The 13,575-nt window shown below is 47.5% G+C and overlaps 1 protein-coding gene across 4 annotated transcripts in view; it reads right to left on the bottom strand.

Moving 5' to 3' along the window:
- Positions 1-13,575, bottom strand: part of FAM222B (family with sequence similarity 222 member B) — an 87,953-nt gene that overhangs the window by 65,619 nt on the left and 8,759 nt on the right. For 2 of the 4 annotated variants that reach the window (XM_089317496.1, XM_002718918.6), the window contains exon 1: positions 12,287-12,959. The exons of 1 other annotated variant lie outside the window; for it this stretch is intronic. The gene's annotated coding sequence lies outside the window, so the exon portion shown is untranslated. Of the gene's footprint in view, positions 1-12,286; positions 12,960-13,575 lie in introns of those variants that run through there. One more of the 4 variants, XM_089317494.1, reaches the window with a different exon arrangement.

The raw sequence follows: 13,575 nt of genomic DNA on the forward strand, positions 1-13,575 counted from the left end.
ACTTTAATACCACATTCCCATAAAGCTAATCCCCAAGAAGATGTGAATGAACAACATATAAAGCAAATGAAGCTAAGACTCACAAGGTCATCAAGCTGGTTTTAACTACATATACTAATGACTTGCAAAATCTCTCCCTTATAAACCTTTCTATTGAACTCAAAACCTACATATTCAGAAGCCTGTTGAATATTTACTCCTGGATTTCCCAGAAACCTCAAACTAATATACCAAAATCAAGTCCATCTTCCCTCAAATACAACACCTTCTTTTTATTCTTGTATTAATGACATCACCATTTACTCAGTTGTCCAAGGTAGCAATTCAAATCCCTTTAAAAAAATTTTTTTTTTAATTTATTTATTTGAAAGGCAGTTAGAGAGAGGAGAAGAAATAAGCAAGAGGTATCTTCCATCTACTGGTTAACTCCCCTATGACCATATCAGCTGGGTCTGGGCCAGGATAAAGCCAGGAGCTTCACCAGAGTCTCCCATGTGGGTACAGGGGGGCCAAGAATTTATTGCTTTCTCAGGCAAATTAGCAGGGAACTAGATTGGAAGTGGAACAGGACTTGAACTTGTGCCTACATGAACTCGACACTGCACCACAGCACCAGCCCCTCAAATCCACTTATTTAAAGAAAGATTTATTGGGCCGGCGCCACGGCTCACTAGGCTAATCCTCCACCTTGTGGCGCTGGTACACCGGGTTCTAGTTCCGGTCGGGGCGCTGGATTCTGTCCCTGTTGCCCCTCTTCCAGGCCAGCTCTCTGCTGTGGCCCGGGAGTGCAGTGGAGGATAGCCCAAGTGCTTGGGCCCTGCACCCCATGGGAGACCAGGAGAAGCATCTGGCTCCTGCCATCGGATCAGTGTGGTGCGCCAGCCGCAGCGCGCCGGCCGCGGCGGCCATTGGAGGGTGAACCAACGGCAAAGGAAGACCTTTCTCTCTGTCTCTCTCACTGTCCACTCTGTCAAAAAAAAATAATAATAAAAAAATAAAGATTTATTTATTTATTTGAAAGGCAGAGTTACAGGGGAAGGGAGGTAGGAAGGGTGGGAGGTCGTCCATCCACTGGTACACTCCCAAAATGGCCCACAAATGCCAAGACTGGGCTTAGTCCAAAATCTGGAGCTGGGATTCTATCTGGGTCTCCCACATGGTGGGAGGAACCCAGAGACTTAGGTCCTCCTCCACTGCTTCCCCAGGTGCATTACCAGGGAGCTGGATTGGAAGCAGCGCAGCTAGGACTCAACCCAGAGCTCATATGGGATTACTGGAGTCACAGGCAGCAGCTTAATCACTGTGCCACAACATTGACCTCAAATCCATTTCTTCTTTTTCTTAAAGATTTATTTTATTTATTTGAAAGGCACAGTTACAGGGAGAGGAGAAGAGATAGCGAGATTTTCCATCCCCTGGTTCACTCCCCAAATGGCCACAATGGCCATATCTGAGCTGGTCTCAGCCAGGAGCCAGGAGCTTTCTTCAGGTCTCCCATGTGGGTGGCAGGACCCAAGCACTTGGGCCATTTTCCGCTGCTTTCCCAGGTGCTTTAGCAGGGAAATGGATCAGAAGTGGAGCAGCCGGGACTTAAATTGGTGCCCATATGGGATGCCTGCACTGCAGGCAGTGGCTTAACACATTACACCAAAACACTGGCCCCTCAATTCCATATCTGATAATTCCTTTTTCCTTACTTATCCTTCAATATAAAGTCAATGAAAGCACAACTCCACCATTACCACCCTGAGATCCTCAATATCTTTCAAGTGATTATCACACAACTTCCTAACTAACTAGTCTCTGACGCCAATTTCAGTTTTTTAAATCTTTCACACTGTCAGTTATTTTCATTTCTTTTCTTTTTTTTAAGATTTATTTACTTGTAAGTCAGAGTTACAGAGAGAGAGGAGAGACAGAGAGAGCGAGAGGGAGAGAGGTGTCTCCCATCTGCTAGTTTATTCCCCAGTTGGCCCCAATGGCTGGAGCTGCACCGATCCAAAGCCAGGAGCCAGGAGCTACCTCCTGGTCTTCCCATGCAGGTGCAGGGGCCCAAGGACTTGAGCCATCTTCTACTGTTTTTCCAGGCCACAGAAGCTAGGAGCCAGGAGCTTCTTCTGGGTGTCCAACAAGGGGTACAGGGGCCCAAGGATTTGGACCAACTTCTACTGCTTTCCCAGGCTATAGCAGAGAGCTGGATCAGAGCAGCTGGGACTAGAACCGGCACCAATATGGGATGCCGAGGTTTCAGGCCAGGGCTTTAACCTGCTGTGCCACAGCACTGGCCCCCAAACATGCTACTTGTGACACCAGCATCCCAGTATCAGAGCCAGCTGGACTGAACCCAGGCTGCTCTGCTTCTGATCCAGCTTGCTGCTGGTGCACGTGAAGCCTGGAACTCTATCTGGCTCTCCCACTTAGGTTACAGGAGCACAACCTGTTAGGCCATCTACTGCTGCTTTCCCAGGCACATTAACAGGGAGCTGAAATGGAAGTGAAGCAGCTGAGATTTGAACCAGCACTCATACAGGGAGCTGACATTAACCTACTGTGCCACAACACCAGTCCCTATTCCTAATTTTTCATGTTTTTCCCTACTAGCTTTAGTCAATTCCCAGAAAACTTGTAAGTAAATCTTTAACCACTTCTTAAATGACCCATATTTTCCTATTAAATAGTATAATCCAATACTGCACCAAACCACCATTTCATTACTTAGCTATTAAATTGGATTACTTATTTCCCTCCTTTTATTAAATATATCTCTAATAAAGCAAATTCAGAATTTTTCCTGTCAAATTGGATTCCTCTTCATTCTAAGTCATGGAGCTCTCAGAAGGATAAAATCAAGACCTTGAGAGGCAGTGGAAAGACAGAAATAGATATTAAACACTTCCCTAAGAAAATACTCACTTCTCACCAGGAGTACAGTGACTTCACACATATTTCCCCTCTGGTCAGCTGAGAGGCTGCAGGCCTTCTCGTGGCCACTCTACTTCTCACACTCAACTCTGACTTCTCAAATTTGTTATATTAGAATCATCTTTTTCGTTTTATTTTAAAGGCAGAAAGACAGAACCACCTGCTGGTTCAGTCCCCAAATGCCCTCAACAGCCAGGGATGGGAGAGGCTGAAGCCAGGAGCCCAGAACTCAATCTAGGTCTCCTATATAGGTAGCATATCAGCTACCACGATGGTAGACCATCATCTGCTGCCTCCCAGGATGTACGTTAGCAGGAAGCTGGTTCAGAAGTATAGTAGCTCCCTCTGTCTCCCTCTCTCTGTAACGCTGCCTTTCAAATAAATAAAAAAAATCTAAAGGGTGGGGGGCACTGTGGCATAATGGGTTAAACCATGGCCTGCAATGCTGGCATCTCATATGGGTACCGGTTTGAGTCCTGGCTGTTCTACTTCCAATCCAGCTCCCGGTTAATGCACCTGGAAAAGCAGCAGAAAATGGATGAAGTGCTTGGGCCTCTGCATCCACGTGGGAGATCCATAAGAAGCTCCTGGCTTCAGCTTGGTCCAGCCCTGGCCATTGGAGCCACTTGGGGAGTGAACCAGCAGATGGAAGATCTGTCTCTGTCACTCCCTCTCTCACTCTGTAATTCTGCCTTAAAAATTAAAAAAAAAAAAAAAAAAAAAAAAAAAAAAGTGGAATAGCTGGGATTTGACTAGGTACTCTGATATAAAACACAGGCCTCCCAAGTAGCAACTTTACTGCTATGCCATGCACCTGCCCCAGAATTATTTCTTTAAATTGCTATAATATTTTAGGAGTTTCAAATCTGTTAGGCTTATGTTTCCTCTGAAAACCTTCCAAGCTCCCTCCCTGCCCTGGTCTGCTGCATTATAAAATATTACTCTGCCAAAGTCTTAGCTCATTTTCCCCCTTGCTTGTCCTGATACAGTGGTATATATCAATAATGCCTTGGAGCCAGTGCTGTGGTACAGCGGGTAAAGCTGCCGCCTGCAGTGCCGGCATCCCATATGGGCACCAGTTCAAGTCCTGGCTGCTCCACTTCCAATCTAGCTCTCTGCTATGGCCTGGGAAAGCAGTAGAAAATGGCCCAAGTCCTTGGGCCCCTGCACCCACATGGGAGACCTGAAAGAAACTCCTGGCTCCTGCCTTTGGATTGGCATAGCTCCAGCTGTGGCCAGCTGGGGAGTGAAACAACAGATGGAAGACCTCTCACCCCCACCTCTGCCTTTCAAATAAATAAATCTTAAAAAAAAATAATAATGCCTTTTCCTCTTCCATTTTCAGCATTACTGTCTACTAGGAATGTCCTAAATTCCTTGTGCACAAGGGCCTATCCTGGAGGCCCAATATAGGATGCCGAAAGATAACAGCTGCATCCAACTTTTCATGAATTTTTTTTTTTTTTTTTTTTTTTTTTTTTGACAGGCAGAGTGGACAGTGAGAGAGAGAGACAGAGAGAAAGGTCTTCCTTTGCCGTTGGTTCACCCTCCAATGGCTGCCGCGGCCAGCGCGCTGCGGCCGGCGCACCGCGCTGATCCGATGGCAGGAGCCAGGAGCCAGGTGCTTTTCCTGGTCTCCCATGGGGTGCAGGGCCCAAGCACCTGGGCCATCCTCCACTGCACTCCCGGGCCACAGCAGAGGGCTGGCCTGGAAGAGGGGCAACCGGGACAGAATCCGGCGCCCTGACCGGGACTAGAACCCGGTGTGCCGGCGCCGCTAGGCGGAGGATTAGCCTAGTGAGCCGCGGCGCCGGCCCATGAATTATTATAACAAACTGTACCTCCTCTAGGTCATTTACTCTACTTCACCAATTCTAAGACTTTTTTTCCCCGCATTTTTAAAATCTCTGAAAAGATACTTCTTATAACTGATAGCATGTCAGTCTGATTAGCAACATTCCTTACAATCACTGAAACGCCAGACTGGATGAAATCAATGCATTACATTCTACAGTGATTACTTTGCATATTTGTTTCTTTCACTAGGCTGTGAACTGCCACAGGGCAGGGGCTATGTCATAATCATCTTTGACTAGCAAAGATTCAGACACGAAAAGAGTATATAAAAGGCACGCATCTGGCATAGTGGTTAAGATGCTACATGGGATGGCCAAATCCCACAATGAAGTGCCTTCATTTGGGTCCAGATCCACTTTTGACCTAGCTTCTTACACATACCCTGGGAGACAACAGATGATGGCTCAAGTATTTGGGTCCCTGCCACTGACATAGGAGACCTGGACTGAGTCCTAGTCACTGGCTTCAGACTGGCCCACCCTCAGCCATTGCAGGGATTTGGGGAATTAACCAGCAGATAGATCTGTCTCTGTCTGCCTTTCAGATACATAAGCTTAAAAAATGTTTTAAGAACGTGTAGTCAGCAAACACTAGGAACAATTACTATTTATTTAGCATTTACCAAATATGAGGCACCATTCTAAACATTGCTCATGTATTAATCTCACTGAACTCTAAAAACAACCCCATGAAGTACCATTTTTTTTAAAGATTTATTTATTTATTTGAAAAGCAGAGTTACGGGGGGGGGGGGGGTACAGAGGCTGAGAGAGAGAGAGAGAGAGAGAGAAAAGAGAGAGAAAGAACGAACTTCCATCCGCTGGTTCAATCCTCAAATGACTACAATGGCCAGGTCAAATCCAGGAACTTCATCTGGGTCTCTGACATGGGTACAGGGTCCAAGCACTTGGGCCTTTTTCTGCTGCTTTCCCAGATGCATTAACAGGGAGCTGGATCAAAAGTGGTAAAGCCAGGACTCAAACAGGTGCCCATATGGGATATGGGTAGGCCACAGCTTTACCCATCATGCCACAGCACTGGTACCCCCCCTTATTTTCTTTATAGATGAAAAACCTAAGGAATGGACATTTTAGATGAGCATATTCAAAGATATATAATAAAGCTGCAGAAGATCTGAACCCATGTTTACTGATGATGATTCCTGATCATTGGTTATCATTTTTCTTTTTTTTTTTTTTTTTTTTTTAACTTTTATTTAATGAATATACGTTTCCAAAGTACGAATAATGGATTACTATGGCTTCCCCCCCATACCGTCCCTCCCACCCACAACCCTCCCCTGGTTATCATTTTTCAGCAAATATTTAATGAGCAATCACTAAGGGTAACTAACTGTACTAAACTAGCAAACCCTAATCATAAGAAAACTATGTGAACCATAGATCTAGTCTTTAAAAAAAAAAAAAAAAAGATTTTATTTATTTGAAAGGCAGATTACAAGAGAAAGGAAGAGACAGAGATCTTCCATTCACTGGTTCACTCTCCCCAAATGGTCATGATGGTCAGGGCTAAGACAGGCCAATGGCAGGAGCCAGGAACTCCATCCCGATCTCCTACATGGACTGCAGGTGGCCAAGTACTCAGGCCACCTTCAACTGCTGTTCAAGGAACATTAGCAGGAAGCTGTATTGGAGGTAAAGCACACATATGGGAAGCGGAAATAGCAGGCAGCAGCTGAACTTGCTGTGCCACGGCAGGTGTTGTGGTTTTAGCAGGTCAAGCCTCCACTTGCAATGCTAGTATCCCATATGGGCGCCAGTTTGAGACCTGGCTGCTCCATTTCTGATCCAGCTCCCTGCTAATGCTCCTGGGAAAGCAACAGAATACAGCCCAAGTGTTTGGGCCGCTGCACCCACATGGGAGACTTGAAAGAAGTTCTGAGCTTCTTGCTTTGGGTTGGCCCAGCCCCAGCTATTCTGGCCATTTGAGAGTGAACCAGTTGGGGTCGGCGCTGTGGCATAGCGGGTACAGCCACCGCTTGAGGTGCCAGCATCCCATATGGGTGCCGGTTCAAGTCCCAGCTGCTCCACTTCCGATCCAGCTCTCTGCTATGGCCTAGGAAAGCAGAAGATGGGCCAAGTCCTTGAGCTCCTGCACCCACGTGGCAAGACCCGGAGGAGGTTCCTGGCTCCTGGCTCCAGGCCTTGGATCGGCACAGCTCCAGCCATTGCAGCCAATTGGGGAGTGAACCAGCAGATGGAAGACCTTTATCTTTCTCTCTGCCTCTCCTTCTCTCTCTGTGTAATTTTTTCAAATAAATAAATAAATCTTAAAAAAAGAGTGAATCAGTAGATGGAAGATCTCTGTCTCTCCTCCTTTCTTTGTAACTCTGCCTTTCAAATAAAAATTTTTAAAAATCTATAAAAAAGGCCGGCGCCCTGGCTCAATAGGCTAATCCTCCGCCTTGCGGCGCCAGCACACCGGGTTCTAGTCTCGGTCGGGGCGCCGGATTCTGTCCCGGTTGCCCCTCTTCCAGGCCAGCTCTCTGCTGTGGCCCGGGAGTGCAGTGGAGGATGGCCCAAGTCCTTGGGCCCTGCACCCCATGGGAGACCAGGAGAAGCACCTGGCTCCTGGCTTTGGATCAGCGTGGTACGCCGGCCGCAGCGCGCCGGCCGCAGCGGCCATTGGAGGGTGAACCAACGGCAAAAGGAAGACCTTTCTCTCTCTCTCTCACTGTCCACTCTGCCTGTCAAAACAAAACAAAACAAAACAAATCTATAAAAAAAATGAACATGTACACCACAATGCTGGTCCCAATAGATCCACAGATCCACTTTTTTTTTAAGATTTATTTATTTGAAGGCTAATCCTCCGCCTGCGGTGCTGGCACCCCGGGTTCTAGTCCCGGTCAGGGCACCGGATTCTGTCCCGGTTGCTCCTCTTCCAGTCTAGCTCTCTGCTGTGACCCAGGAGTGCAATGGAGGATGGCCCAAGCCCTTGGGCCCTGCACCCGCATGGGAGACCAGGAAAAGAACCTGGCTCCTGGCTTCGGATCCATGCGGTGCACCAGCCACAGCGGCCATTGTGGGGTGAACCAACGGAAAAGGAAGATCTTTCTCTCTCTCACTGTCCACTCTATCAAAAAAAAATATATATATATATTTATTTGAAAGACAAAGATAGAGAGGGAGGAGAGATATCTTCCATCAGCTGGTTCACTTCCCAAATCGTTGCAATGGCCAGGAATGGGCCAAGCCTAAGCCAAGAACTTCTTCCAGGTCTCCCATGTGGATGCAGGGATCCAAGCACCTGGGCCATCTTTCACTACTTTCCAGGCACATTAGTAGGGAGATGGATTAGCAATGGGACAGGAACTGGTGTCAATAGGGGATGCTGGCACTGCAGGCTGAGGCTTAACCTTTTACATCATAGCATTGGCCCCAACCCATTCATTTTTTTTTTTTAATGAGAATCTTTGTACTTTTTTTAAGATTTATTTATTTATAAGTCAGAGTTACAGAACAAAAAGGAAAGACAGAGATTTTTCATCTGCTGGTTCATTTCCAAATGGCCAAAACAGCTGGGGCTGGGCCAGGCCAAAGCCAGGAGTCAGGAGCTTCTTCCAGTATCCCACATGGGTACAGGGGACCAAGCACCTGGGCCATTCTCCATCGTTTTCCCAGGCACGTTAGTAGGGAGCTGGATTGGAAGCGGAGCAGCCAGGACTTGAACCACCACCCATATGCGATGCCAACGCTGCTGATGGCTTTTTTTTTTTTTTTTTTTTTTTTTTTTTTGACAGGCAGAGTGGACAGTGAGAGAGATAGAGACAGAGAGAAAGGTCTTCCTTTACCGTTGGTTCACCCTCCAATGGCCGCCACGCTGCAGCCGGCGCACCACACTGATCCGATGGCAGGAGCCAGGTGCTTCTCCTGGTCTCCCATGGGGTGCAGGGCCCAAGCACTTGGGCCATCCTCCACTGCACTCCCTGGCCATAGCAGAGAGCTGGTCTGGAAGAGGGGCAACCGGGACAGAATCCGGCGCCCCGACCGGGACTAGAACCCGGTGTGCCGGCGCCGCAAGGCGGAGGATTAGCCTATTGAGCCACGGCGTCAGCTTTGCTGATGGCTTCTTAACCTGCTGCATCACAACACCAGTACCTAGATCCACTCTTGAATCATTTACCCTCCAATCATCAGGAGTAACCTACAGTTTCACTGAGTTAAATCTATTCTATGGCCAGCGCCGCGGCTCACTTGGCTAATCCTCCGCCTGCGGTGCTGGCACCCCAGGTTCTAGACCCGGTTGGGGTGCTGGATTCTGTTCCAGTTGCTCCTCTTCCAGTCCAAATCTCTGCTGTGGCCCAGGAAGGCAGTGGAGGATGGCCCAAGTCCTTGGGCCCCTGCACCCGCTTGGGAGACCAGGAGGAAGCACCTGGCTCCTGGCTTCGGATTGGCGTAGCTCCGGCCGTGGCGGCCATTTCGGGGGTGAACCAACGGAAGGAAGACCTTTCTCTCTGTCTCTCTCTCACTTTCTAACGCTGTCTGTCAAATAAATTAAAAAAAAAAAAAAAGAAACAAAGATTATTTTTACACCAATATTCTAGTAAAAAATAGGATTAAAAACACCAAAATTTTGTTTTTAAATGGAACATTTTTAAAAAGCTTTCCCTGAGCAATGAGATGCATTAAGAACTTTGATTCATTTTTGAGTTAATAAACCTTATTCCTTTTATTTTAGCCCTTGTTAGGTCAGAGTATCACTGGAAGACTTTATATCCCCTAGCTCATTCCCACTTCGGACAGACAGCTCACACAAAGGCAATCATTCAATGCACTCACCACCCCTTTCCCTCTCCCAGGTTAAGTCCTCATCTGCTAACTGTCATCTACTATATAAAAATCACCATAAATAGCATAGAAAATAGGAGAAAAGGACAGGAAATTCTCATCACAGCTGAACAAACATCTATTACTTTAACATAACATAACACGAGTGGTATTTATGAGCTTGCCTGAACTTCTAGAAATTTCCAATAGAGAGAAAATGTACTACCAACATTAAAAGTACTAAGCAGGGGCCGGCACTGTGGTGCAGCAGATTAACACCCTGACCTGCAGTGCTGGCATCCATATGGGCACTGGTTTGAGACCCAGCTGCTCCACTTCCGATCCAACTCTCTGTTATGGCCTGGGAAATCAGTAGGGGATGGCTCAAGTGCTTGGGCTCTTACACCTGCATGGGAAACCTGGAAGAGGATCCTGGTTCCTGGCTTTGGATTAGCTCTGCTCTGGCCATTGCAGCCATTTGGGGAGTGAACCAGCAGATGGAAGACCTCTCTCTCTCTCTCTGACTCTACCTCTCTCTGTAACTCTTTCAAATAAATAAAAAATAAATCTTCAAAACAAAACAAAAAAATAAATTTGTATACTGTAATGATTTAATACAACAGTAACAAATGTTCTCCTCTAAATAATCAGTGTTACAAACAGGGAATTTATTAAGGTTGCCGTGAAACTAGAACTCAAAAGTTTAAAATCATACATTACTGTGCACTTTGAGGAAAGAGAGGTTAAACATGTTTTACAGACAGAAAAAGTAATGACAACTAGGGGTCATGTCTTCCATTCCTATAAAATAATTCACTTCCCTTATCTGTGTATCTTCAAAGAGCTAGTGCAGCCACTGCCTACCTTTAGTCAACTAAAGACGAACCACTCACTAACTTCCAAAAGCGTCACCGTTTCAAGCTCCCAGTTCTCAGAGCCAGCAAAGCTGAAGCATCTGTTTCTTTCTGTCCTTTCGAAAGGAGTTCGCACCTCTCTCAAAAGCTGCAGCTACAAAGCCACGTTCTCTCTCTGGAAGCACAGAGTTTAACTCTGTCCAATGCTTTGTGTACCCTAAAAAACAACAACAACAAAGGCTCAGGAGTGTCCCTCCAGCCTCTCAGAAAAGAACCAGCCACCCCTTGGGCTCTTGAACAGCTGCTCTGTCTTTTTCTGTGAGACACTCTGCCCAGGAGGTTCCAGAGACAGACAGGGTAACAAAAAAAGTTGAAAAGCTGCTGTACGCTCATCTGACCTCCAGAATAGAGACAGGGCCCTGGGGCAACTCAGAGACTTCTTTGCAAAAGCAATACTTTTTACAATTTAAAAATAACAAATTGCATTCGTACACCCCTCACTGGGCAGCCCTCCCAGCTTGTCTCAAAGTAGTTTCCTCAACTCATAATAAAACACATTAGTGCCAACTGTGCTACAAGAGAACCTGAGTGAGCTATGTTCAGAAAACATTTAACAGACCGGCCCTCCATTCTCCATTTCCTTCCTCTTGGATGAGCAGCTACATGCCATTCCTTTTTTTTTTTTCCCCACAAATATAAAACAGTATTTTTCCTACAGAATCTGATGGCTAATTTGTCAAATCACTGAAGAAACTTATGCAGGTTTTACAAACAATAAGGCTGGGCCTGGACAGAGAAATCAGTCATTGCATTAACAACAGTCAAGAGTAAAATCCAGAGGCCACCTTTGTGGCTTAGCGGGTAAAGCCTTCGCCTGCCACGCCAGCATCCCAAATGGGTGCACTTGTAGGAGTCCCAGCTGCTCCACTTCCCATTCAGCTCCCTGCTAATGCGCCTGGGAAAGCCAAAAGAGGATGGCTCAAGTGTTTGGCCCCCTGTACCCACGTGGGAGGCCCCGAAGAAGCTCCTGGTTTAGGCATGGTCCTCTTTCCCCTAGACTGTTGCAGCCATTTGGAGAGTGAACCAATGGATGGAAGATCTCCTTTTCTCTTCCTCTATAACTTTACTTTTCAAATAAATACAATAAACCTTTAAAAAAAAGAGTAAAATCCAGGAATAATCTTGGTGATATATTAGCATCAGCACTAAATCATCAACAGTCTCAATCACAAGCATACTGACTGCCAATAGCTGGTTTGAAGCACATCTTCCAAAGGTGCAGAAAGGCTAAGTGGGGCCTGCCCAAGGTTATCTATCAGCTTTATCAGCACTGGACTTGGTTTCGAACCTGTCTGACTGCAAGCCCCTAGCTCTTTGCCCAGACTGCTCCGGGCTTCAAACACAGGGCTCCTGAGTTCGATCCTTTGCCCAGAGTAGCCCAGCTAACTCCGGGCGACCGGCCCTTCCCTGCCTGGTTCAGAGCTGGATTCTTCAGCTGCAGCTGGGCTTTCATCCTCCTCCACCACCACCACCACCCCCCGCGACCATTCTCTGAAAGAAGCGGAAAGGGAGAGGCGACCGAAAGCTCCTGGGGGAAGGGATGATGACAAACGAGGGAGCTCAAGACACTGGCCCTGCCGTGACTTGCTTTCACTCCACAGCGCGCAACTCCTTCCCTCCACAAGGGACCCAGCTCCGGAGCCTCCGATATGGCCACCCGTGCCCCAAATTCCCACCTCAAACTGTCCCTCCCCCACACCCCTCAGTCCCCGACAGGCAGAGTTCATTCCCCCACATCGTGGTATCCTTCCGCCAGACAACCCTCCTTCCCCGCTGTCGCCTACTCCCTTCCATCACACTCACTGTCGGTGACTGGGCCCGGCCCTCATGGCTGCTCCGTTGCCGCCCGCCGCCACCACCGCAGCTCCACGCCCCGGCCCCTCTCAGTCACCGCAGCCGCCGTCGGGACTCGCCGGGAGCTGCTCCTGCGCCTGCGCAGCCTCGAGCGTCGGGGCCCTCTTGGGCCGCCCGCGCCTGCGCACCTCGCGCAGGGAGCGTCTTCCTCAGTGCCTGATGGCCTGGATCTCTGAGTCAGGTGGACATGGCCGCTGGCAATGAATACTCATTAGGCCTAGGGAATTTGACCTCTGCCTAGGGGTTTGAGGCTTCTGAGTGCCTTTCCTAGGTTACTAAATTCTTGGGCCGTACTTGCTGTAAGAGACCACAGATTTAATGGTGTTTCCAACATTCTGGATCCTGCTTGCCTTTAAGGCGTGAATTCAGGTGCTCCAAGGCGACCACTGATAATAAATTTGAGTTTCTTTCAAGAAGACCATCGCGTCTAGAATGCATTAAGAGTATTTATGTAATTGGGAACTTTGACATTCCAGAAAACACTACTGGTCAGGAGGTGCTGGGAAGCCCTAGGGACTTTGTTAAGGTGGTGACTTCACCTTGAATGCACAGGGACACTGCTAAGTTGAGGACATATTTTTCATGTTCGTGCTGTTTATTGGATGGAAATGTCCTAGAAATCCTATATGGCCCGTCAAGGAATTTGCAGCAGAGTAGTCCCCCTATAGCTCCAGCTCTCACTATGGAGGCTGGCCATTTGTAAACTGGCTGTGAAAATCAGATCTTTAGCCCAGTGAGACCAAACTTGCAGCCCCAAAACCACGGTGCTGCTATGGTATAACAAGGTACCAAGCTCGATCAAGTCCTGGTATTTCAACATTACAGACTTGAAAGGAGCTGGCAATGCAATGCACTGCCACCAAAGGGAAAAGCAGGTACAAGATTAAGGATACCACTGACATCATTTTCATGTTATCTCCAGGCTTGGCCTCCCATCTACCAAGTTTGGACAGAAAGGAATAGGGGAGGGAAGGAGGAGAGAAGCTATTTTCTTTCAGAGAAAGATGTTAAGGAGTGGGCACTTGGCACAGCACTTGAGAGATTACTTGGAACATTTGCATTCTATATCAGAGCGCCTGGTTGGAATCCCAGCTCAGCTTACTGCTAACGTGTACCCTGGGAGGCAGCAGATGAGGGATCCAGTACCTAGACCTGGATTGAGTGGTCTTGGATTTGGCATAAAAAAGCCCTGGCTGTTGCAAGCATTTGGGGAGTGAAGAAGCAAATGGAAGATCTTT

The sequence above is a fragment of the Oryctolagus cuniculus genome, chromosome 17 (assembly GCF_051225735.1).
Source record: "Oryctolagus cuniculus isolate XC-2025 breed Fujian yellow rabbit chromosome 17, ASM5122573v1, whole genome shotgun sequence".
In the NCBI taxonomy this organism is placed as follows: domain Eukaryota; kingdom Metazoa; phylum Chordata; class Mammalia; order Lagomorpha; family Leporidae; genus Oryctolagus; species Oryctolagus cuniculus.